We start from the raw sequence: 21943 nt of genomic DNA, 5'->3' as shown, positions 1-21943 counted from the left end.
CCATTGTTGACTTACCAGGAAAGAAACATCGTTTGTCGTTTACGTTCATCTTTTGCTATATCTGCCTTCCTAAGATCACTTTGCTGCACATTCAGTATTCGTATGTGAGGTTGTGGGTGAGAGTCCGATATCGTGAAGCTTACAGGGAGGTATCGAACATTACAAAGTAGGTGACTGTGTGGATGCCTGTTCAAAACATTGCAAACTTCAATAAATCATTTAAATTATATATTTGTGTCCGACTTTCATTTGTTCATCGTTCTTAATGTGATGTATAGTAGCTTTGATAGCTGTCCATACCTTCAGACAGCCTAAAAGTAAAACACAAGTTGTTTATTCACAGCCCGAACGCTCATCGAGATGACTGGATCAGTCATGACAACTTGTGATCAGCTCCGATTAAATTGTGATATCAATTCTGTAGCTAACCTCCAGGGAGCACGTTTATTTTATGAAATAAACGTTAAACGTATAGGCTTAAAGGCATAATAGAACTACCGTATTATATGTATTCAACTTGTGCCCCGCTGGACTTACTTTTCTGTGGTTTACCGTTACTGTGACATATCAGTATAGCCACGGAAGATAGTTTGTGTGTTTAATTCCCATGCATCAAGGTTATTTTCATGTATGTAATTGTTTTTCCTGCACAGTGTAGAGTCTTGTTGTGATGAGAGGGATACAGGTATTTCATAAAATAAACGTGCTCCCTGGAGGTTAGCTACAGAATTGATATCACAATTTAATCGGAGCTGATCACAAGTTTCATGACTGATCCAGTCATCTCGATGAGCGTTCGGGCTGTGAATAAACAACTTGTGTTTTACTTTTAGGCTGTCTGAAGGTATGGACAGCTATCAAAGCTACTATACATCACATTAAGAACGATGAACAAATGAAAGTCGGACACAAATATATAATTTAAATGATTTATTGAAGTTTGCAATGTTTTGAACAGGCATCCACACAGTCACCTACTTTGTAATGTTCGATACCTCCCTGTAAGCGTCACGATATCGGACTCTCACCCACAACCTCACATACGAGTACTGAATGTGCAGCAAAGTGATCTTAGGAAGGCAGATATAGCAAAAGATGAACGTAAACGACAAACGATGTTTCTTTCCTGGTAAGTCAACAATGGGTCCTCAATGTACACGCCCCGGATTCCTATGACGAAAATAATAGAATGTCGCCAGTTGTCATGACTCAACTTATACTGTAACACCGGAAAGCAATACTTGATACTGGAAATTGGAGGATATTAATGATTGTGTTAGATTTTAGCAGCGGTGCACATACCATGAATATGGGGGACATGCCGGACAGATCAAGTAAGGGTGACGATCCACCCGCTGTGAAATGAACTCTTCCATATTTGCCGTACACTTGTGTTTACGGAAGTTGAGATGTTTCTCGGTTGTGATTGGTTGTACCTCGTCACATGACGAGTGGTGCGCGCTGATGCAGTGCACGTCTCCATTGAAACCAATGCAAATGAGCTCGCAACGCTGATGTGTATGGCTCCGTACAAAGTTGTACTCATTGCATTAGTATAGACAAGTTTACGCGCCAAAACACGGGTAGCGCCATAACCCTACACAAATGCACTTCATTTCCGCCGGAAGTCTTTTGCACAGCGTCTGTCGGTGTAAACCGGTGTAAACCGGTGTAAACCGGTGTAAACAGTCAGACGGGCACTGGTGTAAACACAGCGATTTCGATGCTAACAGTGATGCTAGCTTGGGAACACGATTCTACTTCTTTGACTGGAGATGGCGTTACTCTCCCCCACCCGAATTCAGTGCAAAACTGGGAGGATAACATGAGGACGTGGCCCAGCATAACGTACAGCAAAATTTGCTCCTACTTCGTTCAATCCATGGCAATAGATGGAAAAGCAATGGACAGTCTGAAGGCATATCATAAGGCTGCGCACATTCTACTTTGCCCACATGCTCCCGAAAATTGTTGACGATTTTGTTGAGGGAAGGTTACAGTTCTGCAGTAAATATCTCAGCATTTTAAAACCAAAATAAACTGCCTTATTTAGGTCATGCCCACAGGAGCCAACAGTTGTCTGTTGTTTACATAATGCACAATTTACATGATCTCTTTATGCTGTGCAATATATCATATGTGCCTGTACTGTTTGAGTGAAAATAAAGTTTGATGTAATTTAATTTCATTATTGCACTGTTATTGCATTATTGCATTTCATATGTTCCTTAGAGTGCTACAATTTCTTTTAACACAGTTCATCATTCATATTAAGCTCATACTGTACATAAATAACACTGAATGAATTAATTGTTGAGAGGAAACTAAAGAAATGGCTTCAACAAGAAAGATCACATGTTTAATCCTAACAGGTATTACAAATTAAAATATAAAAGCAGCCCACACAATTACATCACTATGAAAATATTCATATATAATATTAAAAAATACAATGCATGCAGTATTTGTTGTGTTTATCTGTATTTAATGAACAACATGGCTGGGTGCTGGTTTGTGGTCGTAGCACTCTCTATCTAACCACTCGTTCAGGTGCTTTCTCGAGTGATTGCAACCAACTACCGCACACGTAGTTCCCGAACCACTTTTCTTCATGTTGTAATTGTTATATCCTCTTTGTCTCTGCGATATCAGTGCTTTGTCGGCACAACGGAGCTAGCTAGCAAAACAAACCCAGTCCGCCAAAACGGAAGTGCATTGCATCGAAGGGAGGAGTTCAGGATGTAGAGCGGAAACGGCTCAATAACTTGTGTATAGGCTACTGTAGCTTTTTACACTAGAGGCGCACATCTCGGCCGAAGTCGGTTCATATTAACCTAAAGGTACATAATTAAATGGTAAATGTCGCCTTTAAGGAGCAGAACATTTTTGTTTTATTTGTGTGTGAATAATGAAATAGTTTCAAATATTTTTTCTGTGATAGGTAATTGGTGTGGAGAAGATTGACCAGCCTTTCTTTGAACATTGTTCCAAAGTCTCTGTAGTAAATGGTGAGTATTCAAATGTTTTGTGTGATTTACTTGACTAACTTAAATTTGATCTTTAACTCATTGAAAACTGGTATTAGTCTGACAATTTCTGAATATGTATTCATAACATTTACATACTGCAAACATTGCAGGGATATACACATTTTCTCATTTATTAGGCAAAAGTGATTCAGAAAGTGAGAGGCAAAAGCCAAACATTCTGTGATAAAGCCTCCTTCACAAAAGTGATAATGTTTTGTTTGTTGAAATGGCTATAAGGGTGTTTCTTATATGTCGTCTTATATTACAGTAATACTTATTTTAAGTCGCTTTGGAAAAAAACGTAAACTAAATGAAATGTAATGTAGTCTAACCTGGTTGTTCGTACTTGATATAAAAAGTTATTCTCATTATAGTGCCAAAACAGGAGTAATGTGGTCCCTTTTCCGTGCTCTGGTCAATACATTTTGAATCAGCTGAAGCAACTTAACTGAGTTTTTGGTACACCCTGATAATAAAGAGTTACAATAAGCTAGCCTTGAAATAAAAAATGCATGGACTAGTTTCTCTGCATCGTTTTGAGGCAAGCACACAACTACAATCATAACATCATTAGAAAATGAAATGATTTCATGATTTTTATGACTGATATTTTGTTTTCTTTGATAAATGCGGAATTTAAGCGCATAACAACCCTGTCCCTCCAATCAAGATTTCTCTCTCAGCTGGATGTGCTATCTGACAAACTTCTGAAGGTTTTTGAGAAGAGAGGAGGACAGATAGGCCAGCGTCTGAACTGTATTATGTCAAACATGACTCAAGTAAGAATTCATTTTAAGGAAATTATACATCGAGTCAATAGTGTACACATTTCATTGAGCAAAATAGATTCTTTCTTTTCTTATTCCCTTTCACTTAGGTTGATGATGTCGATTTAGGAAGGGATTGTCTTCTCGAGGGGCTGTGTGTGTACCTCAATGAGAGTTTGTGGTCAGTAGAAGTAATATTTGACCTTTTGATTTTTTTGTTGGGCTTTAAAATATGTATTTATTGAAACACCACATAGTATATAGCCTAAAGTATGTGAACACCCCTGTTTTTTGTTTAATAGCCAGACTACACTGAAAAGCTAGAGGGCTTTTAATTTTAAACGGATACAGGAAATGAAACATTTTTTATCAGGTCAGACAGGAGTATATCAGATAACAAAGAGTCTTAAAAGTACAGAAATCTGACCAAATGTACTTGTTAAACACAGGGACTTAGTAATGGGTATATATATGTATTGAATTGTTAGATCTCACTCTGTTCCTTTTGTGACTGTGCGCTCTGCAGGCAGAAGATGAAGACGTCATTCTGCGGTCCATTGAGGGGATTACAGTGGGACTTTATCTCGTCAAACACAATTCCACCATGAGACCAGAGGACAGATTGTCCTGGAAGGCCAACAGGTACTAACCAAGCGGCAAACTCTGGGGAAGAGCCGGGACGCCAATGCGGAAGTTCCTCAAACTGTAGTTCATCTAGTGGCCAGTAGGAGCAGTCTGCAGAAGGGAGCAATTTCCATAGACCCCAATGTTAAAATGCCCAACTTTAGAGCAGAATTAAACATGTTTACATCGTGGTTCAAAAAACCATATTCTCTGTATAGTTAGATCCCCCCTTGTTAAGTTACGCTTAGTTCTGCAGCTTAACGTTGCATTCGGAGAAAAACACGGAGATGTAATCCATTTAGCCAAGCCTGGCATATTTTATTATAAGGGCTGCACGCATCACTCTCACGGGGACAGCCTCCACTGGAATGAACTGGTTCCACACACACGTGGCAATCAAGAGCTGTGATTAGCCTATAGGAGGCAGGCATGCATCCTATACCCCTTGTCCTTGCGCCTCACTGTGGCACAAGCACAACATTGCACATCACATGGAACAGTACAGTACCACATACAAGTGAGGACATATATCCCATCAAATCTCAACACCCCCACTTGTTCTCAGGTTGTTATAATCTTAAACAAGAAAAACAAAACAAAAACATCAGAAAAAAAAATACAGAATGAATGTGAACCCCTGTGTCTTGTTACACATTTCAAACTCCAAAAATAATTGCACCAAACCTCTTCAGTTTCAATTTAGTTGCAGGTTTCGTCATTATATCAGCAACCATATCATCTGTAGGACAATACATCAGAATGACTCTCCCCTCACTCACAGTGGATCTGATAAAGTGGTACTTTATGCCCACGTGCTTACTCCTCTGTCTGTTTACAGGGTTTTTGGCGAGAGCAATCGTTCCCTGATTATCCTCATGTACTACAGTTTGTGTGTACTTGTAGTTATCTATACCTTCTAGTAACTGTTCTAGGTATAGACACTCCTGTATGGTTGAAGCCAGTGCCATGTACTCCGCCTCGCATGTGGAGAGCGCTACTGTGGGCTGTTTTCTAGTTTTCCATGAAACTAGACAGCTGTTCTTACTAAGACTCACACAGTATCCTGTGGTACTGCGCCTGTCGCTGACATCAGACGCCCAGTCAGCATCACTGTAGGCCTGTATACCTAGCTTCTCACTATTGTTTCTTTTGAAACTTAACCCTTTCTCAGAAGTACCGTTGAGGTATCTTAGAACATGTTTCACAGTAACCCACTGCTCTTCTGTAGGCTCAGCAAAATACTGTGATAACCTGCTTACCACAAAGCTTAAGTCTGGTCTGGTACAAGTGGTTAGGTATATAAGGCTTCCTACAGCCTCCCTGTACATCCTGACATCATTCATTTTTACTGCATCCTCAGTATATTCTAGTTTTGGTTCACAGGGCGTTTCTCTGGTTCTACAGTTTTCCATATTAAAACGCTGTAGTATCTTGTTAGTGTACTTTTCCTGTGACATGGTTACACATCCATCAGATTGGCTGAAATCGATACCCAGAAAATGTTTGAGTCTGCCTAGATCTTTCATTTGAAACTTTCCTGCGAGCATCTCTTTCACCTCTCTCAAAATCTTCTCATTGCTGGCTGCAATGATTATGATCGCCTTTTTGTCTTTTGACTCTTTGGCATAAACACAGTGGTCGGCTGGATTTTGTGTGTATTCGTTTTCAGTTAAACAATCGTGCAAGACTCTATTCCAATTTCGCCCTGATTGTTTGAGACCATAAAGTGATTTTTCTAGCTTATACACTAGACCATCATCCTTCTCTTCATAACCCTCTGGTGGATTGATATATATATCATAGTCTATGGGAGCGTGCAAATACGCTGTTTTCACGTCCATCTGGTGTAGGAGCAGGTCCTCCTGCGCTGCTTTCTGTAACACCACCCTTACACTCGTCAGGTTTGCTGTGGGTGAAAACGTCTCCCCATAGTCTATTCCCATTACCTGGCTGTAACCCTTGGCCACAAACCGTGCTTTGTATTTGTCTCTTCCCTCTACATCGCTCTTGATGGAGTAAACCCATTTACCCCCCACTGTTTTCTTGCCTATTGGCAGGGTTGTTGGGGTAAATGTTTTGTTCTCATTTAATGAGTGGACCTCCTCATCCATGGCTTTTACCCACTCTTTTGAGTTAGCCGACCTCATAGCCTCCCCAAAAGTCTGTGGAACACCATATACCGCTCTGTAGCAGTAGTCTACAGTGGTATGAACCCCATCACTATCACTGTCTTCATCTACGAAGTCATCTAAGTGACTAGGTTTCCTCCTTCCTCTAGTTGGATACCTCCTAGTCTCAGGTTCATCACCTGTCACACTCTGTTGTGTTTGGTTATGGCCATTTGGCTTCATAACTGCACCTGGACCACCACTATGTGTACTTCTACTCCGCACACTTGGCTCTTGAGCATTCTCCGCTCTCCTATTGACCTCTTGCGTGGTCTCGCTAGTCCTAGGCTGTCTCATATGGCCATAGCCATCATTTGGGTCTGTCTCTCCTGTCTGTGTCTGTTTCTCTACAGCTGCCCTGCTCACAAACTTCACTAGCCTGTGTTTGTGTACTTTATTAGTATCTGGATTATATACCAAATACGCCGGGCTGTTTTTGTCATATCCCACAAAACACCCCTGGTCACACCTGGAATCCAGTTTACCCTTATCCTGTTTGTACATGTAGCATACAGACCCACATTTCTGCATGTTAGATACATTAGCCTTCTTGCCTGTCAGCAGCTGGTAAGGGGTCTGCCCTGTACGCCTATTAAAGCATCTGTTACGTACCACCGCTGCTGTTTGTATTGCATAGTGCCATAGCTGTTTTGGTAGCTTGCTTTCAACTAGCATGCACCTGCCCATCTCAAATAGAGTACGCCAACCCCTCTCAGCAGTCCCGTTCTGGTGCGGGGAATACGGAGCTGACGTTTCATGTCTGATTTTATTTTTCCTCATCAGTGTTTGGAAATCATTGCATGTATACTCCGTTCCGTTATCTGATCGCATGCACATCACTTTCCCATAAGGGGATATATCTGCTAGGAACTTTTCCGTAGCTTGTACTGTGTCGCTTTTCTTTTTCAGAAAATATACGAACACTGCGCTCGACTAATCGTCAGTGAACGACAGCGCATATTTGTAACCATCTGCTGACTGTGTGGCTACAGGACCTGCTAGGTCTGTGTGCACCATCTGTAAGGGAGCCCCTGCTCTGGTATCAGGGTTTCTATTTTTCGTTTGGGCAAACTTTCCTTGAATACACACCTCACACTCATGTTCTGGCCTAACTGCTTTGCCCTTGATCTGCATACCCTCAACCACATTCTGCAACTTAAGAACATCGTCATAATTACAGTGGCCTAATATCTCATGCCATGTCTGAATGTCATGACATGCATTACATTTGTCATTAGACTCACCCTCAGTATGCAGATAGTACAATTTTCCATAAACATGAATGTCAAATCTGGTACCGTCTCTGGTTATCAGTGCGTCTTCCTCTTCTTTAAAGACAACCGTGGCCCCACTGGTAGTCGCCGCCTTTACCGAGAAGATGTTCTGGGGGTACGACGGTATGAATAAAGCGTCTCTCAGCGTCGCCTTGTGTCGCCGTCCTCCGCTGTCGATTAGGGAAACCTCAGCATTTCCCCTTCTCTGAGCGACCCCGCTGCATCGGGTGCCGTCTGCCAACTCGACGCTGTGCTTTTCTGGTCTGAACGCGCTGTCGAAATCTTTGAACTGGGTCACGTCGGTGATGATATGTGATGTGGCTCCCGTGTCCACCATCAGGCCCTTCTCCTGGTTGCCGCTCGCCGGCTGCTGCTCCCCGTCCCTCATCTTGAACGCGAAGTCGGCGCCGTCATCGTCTTCTGTGATTTTACACGCTCCATCCCTTTTGTCCTTACCGTCCTTATCCTTACGCCTACATGTGGCGTCTTTGTGTGTGTCGCTTCTGCATCGACTACACCATGTCTTCTGTCGACAGTCTTTCGCTCGGTGACCTTTGGTGCCACACTTGAAGCACACCATCTCTGTGTCTTCTTTGTACCGGTCACGTGCGTTTGTCTTGGCGGGTCGCCGCCCGGTTCTCCCCTGGGTCTTCATCACACTGTCGCCCAACTCAGCTGCATTTGTCTTCTCTGTTTCTTCAAAACTTCGTAGCTTAGTCTTGAATTCAGCAAATGTGATATTATCATTTGTATGTGCCACATGTATTGCGAATGGCTTAAAACTCCCAGACAGTCCTTTTTAAGACCATAGCTACTAGTAGACCATCTCCCAACGTCTCACCTGCATTTCGCAGTGCTGTGATGGCTGTTTCTGCTCTGATGATGTAGTCCATAATACTTTCGTCGCCCGCTTTCTGGAGCGATGTAAGCATGGTGTACAGGTTAATTATCCGGGGTTTTCCCTTCCCGGCATAATACTCTCTTAATATGTTTAGAGCCTTTCTTCCATCGTCGGCAGCATCCCTCGTAACTAATGAGAGGCTCTTGTCGTCCAACAGTTGAATCATCTCGGCATACGCGTCGGCATTTTTCTTGTCGTCTGCCGCTCTTTCCGCTTCAGTCCTCGGTTCTCCCAGGACCGTGTGTTTTAGTCCAATTAAATGGAAATGTCCCAACATTTTGGTCTCCCAAATCTCATATTTGGTCTCATCTCCGTCGAACGCCAGTCGAGGCAACCTGCTTGTTCCTCGTTGATCCATGATGCTAGCTTGCTCTCCTTGCTAGCTTAGCAACCCGTTAGCACGCTGTTTGTTGCGACTACTACACGGTGGAAACCGACAAACTTTTCTTCCGAACGACTCCTGGGCCCATAACCTGTTAAGTTACGCTTAGTTCTGCAGCTTAACGTTGCATTCGGAGAAAAACACGGAGATGTAATCCATTTAGCCAAGCCTGGCATATTTTATTATAAGGGCTGCACGCATCACTCTCACGGGGACAGCCTCCACTGGAATGCACTGGTTCCACACACACGTGGCAATCAAGAGCTGTGATTAGCCTATAGGAGGCAGGCATGCATCCTATACCCCTTGTCCTTGCGCCTCACTGTGGCACAAGCACAACATTGCACATCACATGGAACAGTACAGTACCACATACAAGTGAGGACATATATCCCATCAAATCTCAACACCCCTTCATGAATATGGATTGGGGGGGTGAATTTTTTCTCAACTCATCTGTTTGATTAATATAAAGCCTTAAAGCTTTTGCATAAATTAGGGCGTGGTCACTTTGATGGACATGTACATGCCTCACTGTCAGCTAACAGCCACTTTTCCACTCTGCTAGCCTACAACCATAGAGGCTACAACGTTAGTTAGTTAGTTGTAGTTACTGTACTTGACCCTTTAGCTTTAGCCGTGTTCGTGGTGATTGTGCCTTTTAGGGAATATTGTTAAAAATACCAGACAATTAAAATGTTGTGCTGTGCGCTTGAATGTACTAACAGAACTTCCAAGAAGTCTAAAATGATAATATTATACATGTCCCGTTCGCAGGTGTTTGTGTGCTTGGTAGCTTAGCTTGTTACTTATTAGCCAGCTAAGGACGTAACCCTTTATACATACATATACATTTTAGTTTATGATTCAGCCTTGGGTAAGACTTTTATAGTCTATGGCTATGACGCCCATAATGCTAAACGGGAGCAAATGTTAATAGGGGACCCAATTATCCCAGTGGTGGCCGCTGGAGCTAACGGAGCCGCAGGGGGCTAGCTCCAGCTGGCGTCCCGGAGCTAGCCCACTGCGGCTCCGTTAGGTCCGGGCGGTGGAGTCCTTCTTTTCTTAAAGTGTGAATGACAAGCATTAAGAATAACAAAATATAGCTAATTCTCTTGCAGATTGTCTCATTTGATTATGAATGTAACGTTTATATAGGGGAACTACACCGTTAGCAGTAACTTGGTATGCATGTATTTCATGTTAGCTTAGCTTCTTAGCCTGAGCTAGCTCTGTTTACTTCCAGTTCGGAGGCAGCAGGTCCCGCCTCGGCTCCACCTCTTTGCCCTTATTTGGAGCAGGCGGGATTAGACTCTGACGTCGCTGTCAAGCCGTTAGTGGCCGACTCCGCCTACTAAGGGCTTCTCGGCAACTCTGCAGAATCCTATGGGTGACGTCACGGACACTACGTCCATTCAAATATACAGTCTATGGTACTAACTGATGTGGACAATATTGCATTAGCTGCTACCATGCTGTTTGGACTAATGTATGCAATGAACCTGAACGACCCCCCTAAACTGAAGTGCACGTTCGAAGTGCCCCAGCAAATGTTAATGGAGCTAGACGGCAACATGCTCTCCAAGAAAGCCCAAGCGTTTAAAAACAAACTATTTGAGTGAGCTGTTGCCATGGACCATTGTGCACTTTTACAGCATGCATACTGGACTTTCATCGATACAACTGTCTTGCACTTCCTTTGCTCATGCTTTTTGCTTGATTTGCATTTTTCAGAAATGTGGGTTTTTCCTGGGGTCATGTGTTTTCAGAATGTACCCCTTGTCATGTGTTTCAGAATGTACTAATTGCACTAATTGTACTAATGTACTAACTTCAAAATGTCAGTTCTTGTTTTTATTTGTAATACTTTCTTTAGTGCAAATGTGGTGAGAAACCAGGCCATTATTATACTTCCATGTATTTTTCCAAAGCAATGCCATTGCTTTTTTGTATTAAAGTGCCCTTTCATATTAGCAGGTTACTATTTAAATAATGGATTTGCAAGAACATTTCCTTTTTTCGGCTAGGCGTTGACATTTTCTGTTAATTGTTTACTATGAATGAGTTACAAAAATAAGCCTTTCTTTGCCATTTGGCACAATAAACCTTTATTTTGGTCGGGAGAATAGTTTCCTTTAAGCTTGCTTGCTGTGTTCTAACACAATAATGTGTATGTACGTGCATCACAAACATTTTCTATTTCTTCTATTTCTTTATTTTCAGTGTATTTGTTAATTCTCCTTGGGCTGCATGATGGAAAAACCAAAAGCTCATCTGGATGTGTGGTGGTTATTAATATTGTTTTATTTTTTGAGAAAAATACATGAATGTTGTTCAAAGAAATGTGTTTGTCTTTATTGACTATTTGTTTTAAAATGTTATGATAAATGCTGTAGATATAAGAGATTAGGATGGATCCTGTAGAAGAATGTACGACATGCCTCTATTCCCATGAAATAAATAATTTTATGTACCCCTTGAGCACTAGGTAGATTAAACAGAAAACTATAGCATGTAGTTTAAACAAAACATTAATATGGCTTTAACAGGTACAAATGAAATATACTGAGTATATTAAAAGCCTTAAATGAACATTAAAAGTCATGTTGGTTAAACATAGGGTAAATGAATATACCTATATTAAAGGAAATATTCAAATGAACATAACAATTTCATGTTTCTTTGACATAACATAGTTGTGTGTCTTTAACATAATGGAATAGTTTTGAGTACACATGTTTTTAATGTGTGCAACCGCTTTCCATATTAAAATCATGTTAATCCAACGGCCTTTTTTTTCAGTGCAGGGCTGAAAAGTGGGGGGGCCAATGGCCCCCTGGCCCCCCCCCTGCTTCCGGCGCCCTTGGTGTAGAGAGAGAGAGAAGGAGAAGAATAAGAGAAATCTGGGTTGTTAAAATGGTGACCGAGTCTTCTGCTAAGTACTTCTCACAGGAAAAGAGGGATGAAGGAGGGATCAGAGCTCAGGAGACTAGCAGGAGACTGATGTCCAAGAATGAGTCAAAGCAGGACTTGTGCAACCTGGCAAAGTTCAAGAAGCCAGAAGATTGCTCTTTGTAATCTTATCCAGTTATATATATGCAGTTCACCTGTTAATACATATTTAAAAAGGATTTGGCTTTGTCAATACAAATTATTTCCCTTATATCTTTTACTATCTTATATAGAGGTTCGAAAGGTTAAAATTGCCAATTTAGAAATATAGTTTAGTATGACCCGCCCTATTGGTGTATAATCAAATTTGATTTCTAATTGTAAATAAAAGGAAATAAGTTCACAGTTATTGTCAAACAGGAGTTAAATCAATTTCTCGCTTATTGTAAGAATGTATTTCACCATATTCATATTTAAATGATCGGGAAATTACGTTGTAATGATAATAAATCACCTCCCTCATTCAGATTAATGTCGATTGTTATTTTTTATGTTTGAATGTTAAAAAAGAACAATCGACAGTGTTGTAGAGCCGATGAATGGGAGTTGGAGGCGGCGTGTTTAGTTTGGAACACCACACTTTATTTTCCATCACATTACAGCAAAGGCCTGTTACGAAGCTGGATTTTTGCTTAGCCGGCTAACTTCAGGGAAAGCTCGGGGTTTCCGGTCCTACGAAGCTGGTTCTCTTTTTAGCAGGCTAGATCTCCATGGTAACTTATGCTGTGCGGCTAACCTGCCCCGGAGCAGGGGGGTATACGAATCTAGTTCAACCTATCCTGGATATGTTTTGAGTCATCCGGTTGACTTAATCTAAAACAAAGCCGCTCTCGCTAAACTGTCCTACAATGCTGGCTATCAACTCGTTCGCTCAAGCCGTGTCCTATCTAGTTAGGTGCGCGCTCACATTAAAGGGGTCGTATCTGGAGCATTCGACCAATCACAAACATGGAGAAGCGTACTGACAGCGCAGCGTCATACCTCCTGAATGATTAGTCAACTATAATATTAGTCAAATATGAAGAAGTTAAACTTTAAACATCCATGACTTAAACACTTTATCCAGGATCAAAGCCACATAGCTGCACCTGCAGGGTGAATACAGCTGGTAAAAGAAAAAGTGTTTGAATACATTAACATGTTTATGATATCACTGACCCGTCTAAGACACGAGTGGATCTGACTTTAATTAGATTTGACTCGAGTGTTTCGTCAACTTAATGTGTTCCTTAAAATAATACTTCTGCATAGGCCTACAGCAGGCCTATTCAACTGGCGGCCCGCGGGCCAGATGCGGCCCAGAACCAACTCCCGAGTGGCCCAGCCTCCCGTCGCCAAATTCCTACACTAGTACAGACCATGAACGCAACACTCCGTGTTGCATAGAAACCACCAAACCACAACGCAGCATGTTTTTTGAAAGTGCATCTAGTGGTGCTAGTAACGGTGGTCCTATGATAGCAACTCTAAAACATGTCTCTCTCAACTCTGAAGCGTAAACAGAGACGAAACGGTCATTTATCTTGTGGAGCAGATGATCCAAGTCAAGCTGGACCTTTTCGCGACCGACTTGAGCACGGATCGGATGCTACATTTTCCGACGCTCCCCAAACACATCACATCTCCGGCACAAATCACGGATGTGATGACAGATTTCATTGCGAGGTTGAAAGAGAACTTTGCCGGTCGATTATGGACTTGCTCTGCCCACAGAGGTGATGATGGGCTTTGCCAGAGACCCCTTCACTGTTGCAATAGAGAGGGACGTATCAACCAGAGCAAAGGAAGTGGTCCCCTGCATCGACAAGGGGAAATATACACTGGAACTTATTGACATGCAGCGCACTAACGGACCAGCGAAGTTTTGGAGTGATGTCAAAAAACAGCAGTTCCCTAACGTTCAGAAAGTAGCGATCTGTGTGCTCAGTATGTTTGGATCAACATACACATGTGAATCAAGCTTTTCACACATGAACTCAATCAAAAGTAGCACTCGCTGCTCCCTGACTGAAAGCACTCTTCACCAATGTCTTAGGATTGCATTGACATCCTATGAGCCAAAAATCACTGCTCTTGTTCAAAACAAAACATTTCCCTTCTCCCATTGAGAAAGTCAGCGATGACAAATCACAAATGAGGTGATAGTAAGCACCTAGTTTACTATAGTAGACGTGTAGTGTAGTATTCATTCATATAGTTACCCGTATCCCTTGTTATGGGTTTGTGCACTGAAGGGTTTGACAGTTCTTTCTGTATTCATTTAAATGCACGTTGTAATGTGTCTGGGTCAAATGTGATCAAACGTATGATTTTTTTGTTATTACTTGAAAAGTGAAAAAATAGTATTGCTACAGTACTACCTCTTTGTGTTGCATTGGAGCTCTTTAGCTGTTTTTTTTGCATGTGAGGACATTTATTAAGACTGCTATTATTGTATTCAGTAAATGCACTTTGTGATGTGCCTGGTTCAAAAAAACTAACCTGAATATTTGACTTCTCAAGCAAACAAATGTAATGCTACAGCTGTGCACTTTTTTTTCAGATTCTGTTAAATTAATGCTAATTTGTTGTGTTTTTATGCACTTTTTGACCTACCTTTGTTAGATGAACAATGAATACAAATTGCATGTTTTTCATCGCAGTAATATGTGTCACTACCCGCTTTTTACAGGCCGCTGAATGTCTGGCCCAGCTGCATTTTGTAGTTATAAAATCTGGCCCAACTGAATGTGTAGTTGAATAGCCCTGGCCTACAGTATGTGACACTGTGAGTGTTGCACGGCCAGATACGGCTCGGCTGACTCAGATAAGGAAATATATATGATACATTATGATGCATGATATGATGTGATATGAATGATAATGGGACACATTGACGTCTGCACTCACAGTGCCGCGGACTGCTACGTAATGTTACTTTGATCTGGTTACTTATGTTGTGGCAGATATTTAATTAAGCTTTCTTAACATAATAGTATAATAATTGTGCTGCCTTGGAGGCATTTTATGGTGTTATGGTTTGTTTGCTGTTCATGGGGTCACCAATAGGAGTGCTAATGGTCATATTATCTTTGGGTTCGCCGTTCTTAGCATCACTTCCGGTTCACGGCATCGCCACTTCCGGTCTAACGTTAGAGAAACGGCATGGTCAGAGAGTGTATTCTCCAAATATAAAAGAACATTTCACAACAGATCGACAGTCAGCTAAAGCCTGTAAAGAGTGACAATATTCATTTACCTGCCCCAGACGAACCTGAATGGACTAAGGTAGACTAGAGACAAAGTCTGAAGCCAGCAGACCAAACCCCACCATGAACATACATGCTCAGTCATATACTCCACAGCATATTCCTCCAGCTAGCTCACCAGCTATGATGGAGCCTTTGGCACACTATTTGGCACGATGAGACCTTGTCAGTTCAGGACTGTACCAATTTGAAGATAAGCCTGAGAATTTCCGTGCATGGTACTCCTCATTCACCAGTGCAGTCAGGGAAGTTCACCTCACTGCAACTCAAGAATTGGACCTCATGACAAAATGGCTGGGATCAAGGCTCCTTCAACGTCACAAGAGAACGGCGGGGAGGGAGAAGATTCTAACCAGAACGTTGTTAGAACTAGCTGCACAGAAGTTTGTGGACTAGGTCAGTGGAGCCGCTCATGCTCGAAAATCTGCCTCGCAAAGATATACCCCAAGGGTTCTAAGGACATTGCCATTAAAGCCTATATAATTCTGGACAACCCGAGTAATCGCTCATTAGCTACCCCTCAGTTCTTCAAACTATTCAACGTAGAGAGCAAACGATCCTCATACTGTCTCAGTACTTGCTCTGGCATAGTTGAAACATCTGGCAAGAAGGCAGAAGGATTTCAGATCGAGTCTCTGGATGGAAAAATCCTCATCTCTCTTCCACCAATCATTGAATGTCACGAGATCCCAATTAATCAGTCTGAGATTCCCACACCCAGTGCCGTTCTTCACAAGCCTCATCTTCATCATATTGCCAATCACATCCCAGAACTGGACCAAGAAGCCGAAATACTTCTGCTCCTTGGAAGAGACGTTCTTCAGACACACAAGGTCAGGCAGCAGGTCAACGGACCACACAACGCCCCCTTTGCCCAACGACTGGATCTGGGCTGGGTAGTGATAGGACAGGTGTGCCTGGGTAATGTTGATAGGAGAGGTGTGCCTGGGTAATGTGCATAAGCCCATAGTCAACGCGTTTAAAACCAACGTGTTGGACAGTGGTCGCCATTCAATGTTCGAACCATGCACAAGCTTTATGCATGTTAAAGAGACACAGCAAAGCTTCAGCAGACCTGGCAAGGCTACTGAGAAAATGCTGGGACAGACAGTGTTCAATCAAACTGAACATGACAACAGACCAGCTCCGTCAGTGGAAGATGTCACCTTCTTAAAGATAATGGACAAGAGTGTCTACAGAGACGACGCCAACAGTTGGGTCGCTCCACTACCATTTAGAGAACCACGCAGGCCTTTGCCGAACAAAAAAGTGCAGGCATTGAACAGGTTCACTTCCCTGCAACGAACCTTAAAAAGGAAACCTAAGACGCAGGAGCAGCATGTGGCGTTCATGGAAAAGATCTTTGCCAACGGACATGCTGAGTTAGCACCGCCATTGAGAGAAGATGAGGAATGCTGGTATCTCCCAACCTTTAGGGTGTATCATCCTAAAATGCCAAACATTATCAGGGTGGTCTTTGACTCCAGCGCCAAGTACTCTGGTGTGTCCCTCAACGACGTTCTCCTCACGGGTCCAGACCTCAACAATTCCCTACTTGGTGTCTTGTTACGCTTCCGGAAAGAAAAGATTGCAATCCTTGCCGACATTCAGCAGATGTTCCATTGCTTCCTGGTGCAGAAAGACCATCACAACTTTCTCCGTTTTTTATGGCAAAAGGACAACGATACCAATAAGGAAATTATTGAGTACCAGATGAAGGTTCACTTCTTTGGAAACGGACTGTCCCTTGCTGTGGCCATTTATGGAATGCGAAGAGCCATCAGAGAAGGTGCACAGGAGCATGGGCACGATACTGTCAAGTTTGTGGAAAGACATTTTTATGTGGATGATGGTTTGGTATCGTTACCATCTGAAGCTGAGGCTATCGACTTACTCAAACGAACGCAAGCCTCACTCGCCGAATCAAACCTTTGTTTACACAAGTTTGCATCAAACTCTCAGGCAGTCATGATTGCCTTCCCACTTGAAAACTGTGTCCCAGTAGTCAAGGACCTGGATCTGAGTGGAGAAACTGTACCCACCCAATGGAGCTTAGGTCTGCTCTGGGAAATCAAGACGGACACATTCACATACTCAGTGTCGAGTACAATCAAGCCATTCACTCGCCGTGGAGTCCTTTCCACAGTCAACAGTGTTTTTGATCCCTTGGGTCTGCTGGCTCCTGTCACAATCCAGGGAAGAACTCTTCTCAGAGAACTTACTTCTGAGCTGTCTGACTGGGACACACCCCTCCCAGAAGGAAAACTAAGCAGATGGGAGGCCTGGAGAGATTCTCTCCAAGACCTAAAGCAACTTCATATTCCACGTATGTACACAACAACCTCACTCTCTAAGTCAGTGCACACAGAAATTGTGTGTGTTCTCCGATGCTTCTACCAAGGCCATCGGTGCTGTGGTGTATCTGAAAGTGTTGCAGGAAAATGGACAAAGGGAAGTAGGATTTGTTATGAGCAAAGCAAAGCTTTCACCACTGTCAGAGCCTACAATCCCAAGGCTAGAGCTGTGTGCTGCCGTTTTGGCAGTAGAGATGGCAGATCTCATTCAGGATGAGCTAGACTTGAAGCTGGATGCTACCAATTTCTACACGGACAGTAAAGTAGTACTTGGCTACATTAACAACGAGACAAAACGATTCTACACTTATGTTCAAAATAGGGTTTTACGTATCCGTCAGTCCTCGAAGCCCGAACAATGGCACTATGTACGCACAGATGAAAACCCTGGAGACCACACTAAGAGTGCTGATTTAAATGCTTGGTGTTAGACTTGTGTTTTGTTTAGGTACAAATCTCTCTATCCCTCTCTATCGATATATCTGTAATGTTCTGTTCTATGAACATATAATTGTCTACATAAATAGACGACGCGGACTACTTCTCTCATTCCGAGTGTCCATATTTATTCAACTGGCACGTTACCTGCACACATGCATTACGTCCTCAACGTGAGCTCAGTCATCCAAGATCTTGTATTCTCCAAGATGTTACACTATCTATAACTACAGATGTAGCGATTCATTTCAGACAGTTTGAAACGCGAGGGCCGTGATTGGTACGTGATCTGCCCTCGCTCAAGGGAAAACCTCCAGCTTGACTTGAGACCGCCCCCGTGATAGATAAATGTAATTATAATGAAGCCAGCTGCAATGGATCATTGATCCATCAGGGGGTGCAGGGGGGTTCCACACTGGAGCTCATGTGAACGCTGGATGTACAGCGGAACTTTGTTAAGATCCATATGTCACGGATATCATACTCTGTGCTAAATAAGAGACATGTAATTATTTACAAAACATCACCATGTTGTTATTTAACAAAATAATGTTGTTTAGTCGAAAAAAACGAACGGGAGGAAATGCAGCCCGGCTCTCGATTTTTAATCCTAATTTAATCATCATCTTCACCACGATCATTTATGTTTATGTTCGCCGAATTGACATGAAATCACTGACACTTATGAATATACTGTATTCAACTTCATTAAAACGTTATTAACGTGCCTAAACTCAGTAATTCACAAAAATATTTATATTTTAATGGAGCCTCGTCGGCAGATCAGGATCCCAAAGCGTAGCGGAGGGATCCTGATCTGCATGACGGGTGTTATTTTCCCCATAAGGAACAAGTCGCTGCAAATTATCCCGCTTATTACATGGCCACATTCTCAACAAAGTAACGACATCACTCCCAATATTAATTTAAAGGCTTTTATGGATTTAGAAAATGTTTTTATTGATTTAAAAAATAGTTGTATGTATTGATTTAAATTGACATGCATCCACTAAGAAAAATAGTCTGTTGTTACCGTTTTTGAAACAGTGTGAATGAAACGGCAGCTCTCTCCCCCCTCCCTCCCTGATCTTTCTTCTCCAGCAGCTAAATTAACTGTAGGTTACTCTGAGTGACCATATGTATGACTGTATGTGACAAGCTTACAGTTAGTGACGTAACAACACCATAAAAGCTGGTAGGTTGAAAGCAATACGGGAGGTAAAAATAACTAGAATAATTGTGATTTATTTATTGTGGCTTTTATGTTTTTAGGTATAAAATGTTATGTAATTCAGGCTTATAGTTCATCCTTCTCTAAAAGCCTTCAACAATGACAATATTCATAGTAATTTAATAAATCCTTCCAACACACATTGTAAAAAATAGCCTACTGTAAGTTAAGAAATCATTCCAATATGTACATCTTCTGATGTAACAACAATAACATTATAAATAGTAACAGAGCTGAACATGGTATTGCACATTTAGCTTTGAGTGTTACTGACCTGAGATGTTTTTATTACATGAATTAAGGTGACTGAGGCTTTGGGATGCAAACTCATCTGTATGAAAAAGGTGACAAGGATCCGAGCCCCCGGCTCCCCCACCCCACGGAATATCGGCTTTAAAATGAGGAATAATAACAGAGGATTTCAGCAGTCAGAACAACTAAAGCAGCAGTGTTAATAATAACAGAAACGCCAAAGAGTCACATCTAATAGAAATATATAAAAGCATTTATTTTAATTGTGTAGCAGTCAGTTTATAATTTTGGCAGCACTGTTGAGCATTTTGAAAATGTATTTTCATGCCTCTGTGCAGTGGTTAATTTGAGCCGGATCCTGCCGGAACAGGATCCGGCACCTCTTCATTTTGGCCACCCTGTGTTCCGGCACCTATTTGGGCAGATCCGGTACCTCTCACAAAAAATAAAAATTGAAATGGTTAAAATGAAATAAAATATGCAGATATTAATTTACAGAAAAAATCCCAAGAATTTCATGTCGTTTATTAAGATTAAGATTTGAAAGAGTCGGAGATCTGTGTTGACGCACTGAAAAGCTGGACCAACGGACAAACGTCTTTCACTTTTGAAATTCGCCACATGAGGAGCACGTCGCAGAGAGGAAGAAACGGTGATTCAATGCAAGCATGTCAAAAAGACAGTTAAATTGACTGTCTTTCTTCAAAAAGAAGGAAGAGGTAATAGACACTTCAAAACGAGTCAGAAAAGCCTCCACAAGCAGCGACGAGGGCAGCTGCAGCGGTCATGTTGATGGTCAAAACCAGGAGGAGGTTAGCGCCGCAACAGCTAGCCAGCTAGCTAACCGACAGCTAGCCAAGCCCGGGCAGCGGGTCAGGTTCACCGCCAGCCGGAAAAGGAGCCAGCTACCGTCAGCCAGGTGGACCACCAACAGCAACGGGTGGGTACCCTGGCATCAACTAGCCCGGTACAACAGCCGGAGCAAGAGGCGAGCGGAACCGCGACATCAGCTGGCTTACAGCAGGAAGATTCAGTAGGAGAGGAGAGCGCATTGAGCGTAGAAGAGTGTGGGACGTCCAGCGACAGGTCAGTTTTTTCTAACTGTGGCCAAGAACTTGGAGGACCGTATGTTATCTCAAGGAGGCCGGATGCCAGATAAAACTGGATATAACAAGTTCATTGAGGAGTTGAAGGTGCTTTACGCACAATACTGGCCCGAGGACGCAGGTGCGCTGTATGGAGAGACTGAGGTCGAGTCACTGTGTCAGCGCTTCAACATTGCCAACCCGCGCGCAGTCATACGGGCCTACAGAACGTACAGAGACTCAGATGGTAAAGACACCCCCGATGAGCTGATGGAGTTACTTGTTGCTGTCAACAGCATTCCCATTGCAAGTGCTGAATGTGAGCGCGGATTTTCTCAAATGAACTTGATTTGCACTCCCAACCGTAGCTCTTTGCTCACATCCACCATGTCATCTTTACTCTTCCTAAATCTTGTTGGACCCCCCCTGGCTAAATTCAATCCAGTCCCGTACGTGAGGTCCTGGGTGGCCAAAGGACACAGAACTGCCACAGACACACGCAGTAAAAGCAGAAAAAAAGAGATAGAGGACAATCCGGACATGCTCGTGATATGGGGTGTTTTAAACAACTAAATATGGTGAGCAAACATACTGTCTATTAATAGGCCGCCGTGCCAATCTTTGAATAGGCCTAATAAATATTTTTTTTACACGTTAAACCTGTTGAGAAATTAATTGCTGGCTGTATACTGAAGTCCCACCTGTGGTGATGTGGGCATTTGCCTATGTTGTGCGTACTAGCCTAAAAAATTATAAATTATCGTCATAACATTTATACCATGGATACTATTTGAAATTGAGGCTTGTAAGTCCCACAGCGTTGCAAGTGGACATTTTCATGTTGTTTTCAGCACCTTTTCTGTATACGTTCCGGGACCTGTACGCGTCTCGTCATCCCTGAGCTGTCATATGTACTTTGCGTTCCGGCACCTTATGATTTACAAATTAAGCACTGCCTCTGTGCAAGGCTTAGTCTTTCTATCTTTATAGCCACATGGTGTAAAGTAACTAAGTTCATAAACTCAACAAGTACTATACTTGGGCACAATTTTGAGATACTTGTACCTTATTTAAGTATTTCAATGTTTTGCTACTTTGTTCTTCTACTCCACTACAGTTCAGAGGTACATGGTGTACTTCTACTCCACTACATGTATTTAATATCTTTAGTTACTTTACAGATGTGGATGAATGATGTGAAATATAATCAAGTGTTAAATCAGACTTTAGTTCCACCT

At 42.3% G+C, this 21943-nt stretch overlaps 1 long non-coding RNA gene across 1 annotated transcript in view; it reads left to right on the top strand.

The window, feature by feature from the left end:
• The first annotated feature begins 2959 nt into the window (after nt 1–2959).
• LOC307013139 overlaps nt 2960–21943 on the top strand; it is a 60892-nt gene continuing 41908 nt past the window's right edge. The window contains exons 1-4 of the long non-coding RNA XR_013800866.1: nt 2960–3008; nt 3700–3808; nt 3907–3977; nt 4323–4438. This is a non-coding gene — a long non-coding RNA (uncharacterized lncRNA). The remainder of the gene's footprint in view (nt 3009–3699; nt 3809–3906; nt 3978–4322; nt 4439–21943) is intronic.

The sequence above is a fragment of the Notothenia rossii genome (genome assembly GCF_949606895.1).
Source record: "Notothenia rossii genome assembly, chromosome: 7".
NCBI classification, from domain to species: domain Eukaryota; kingdom Metazoa; phylum Chordata; class Actinopteri; order Perciformes; family Nototheniidae; genus Notothenia; species Notothenia rossii.
This window is presented reverse-complemented; position numbering and strand designations above follow the sequence as displayed.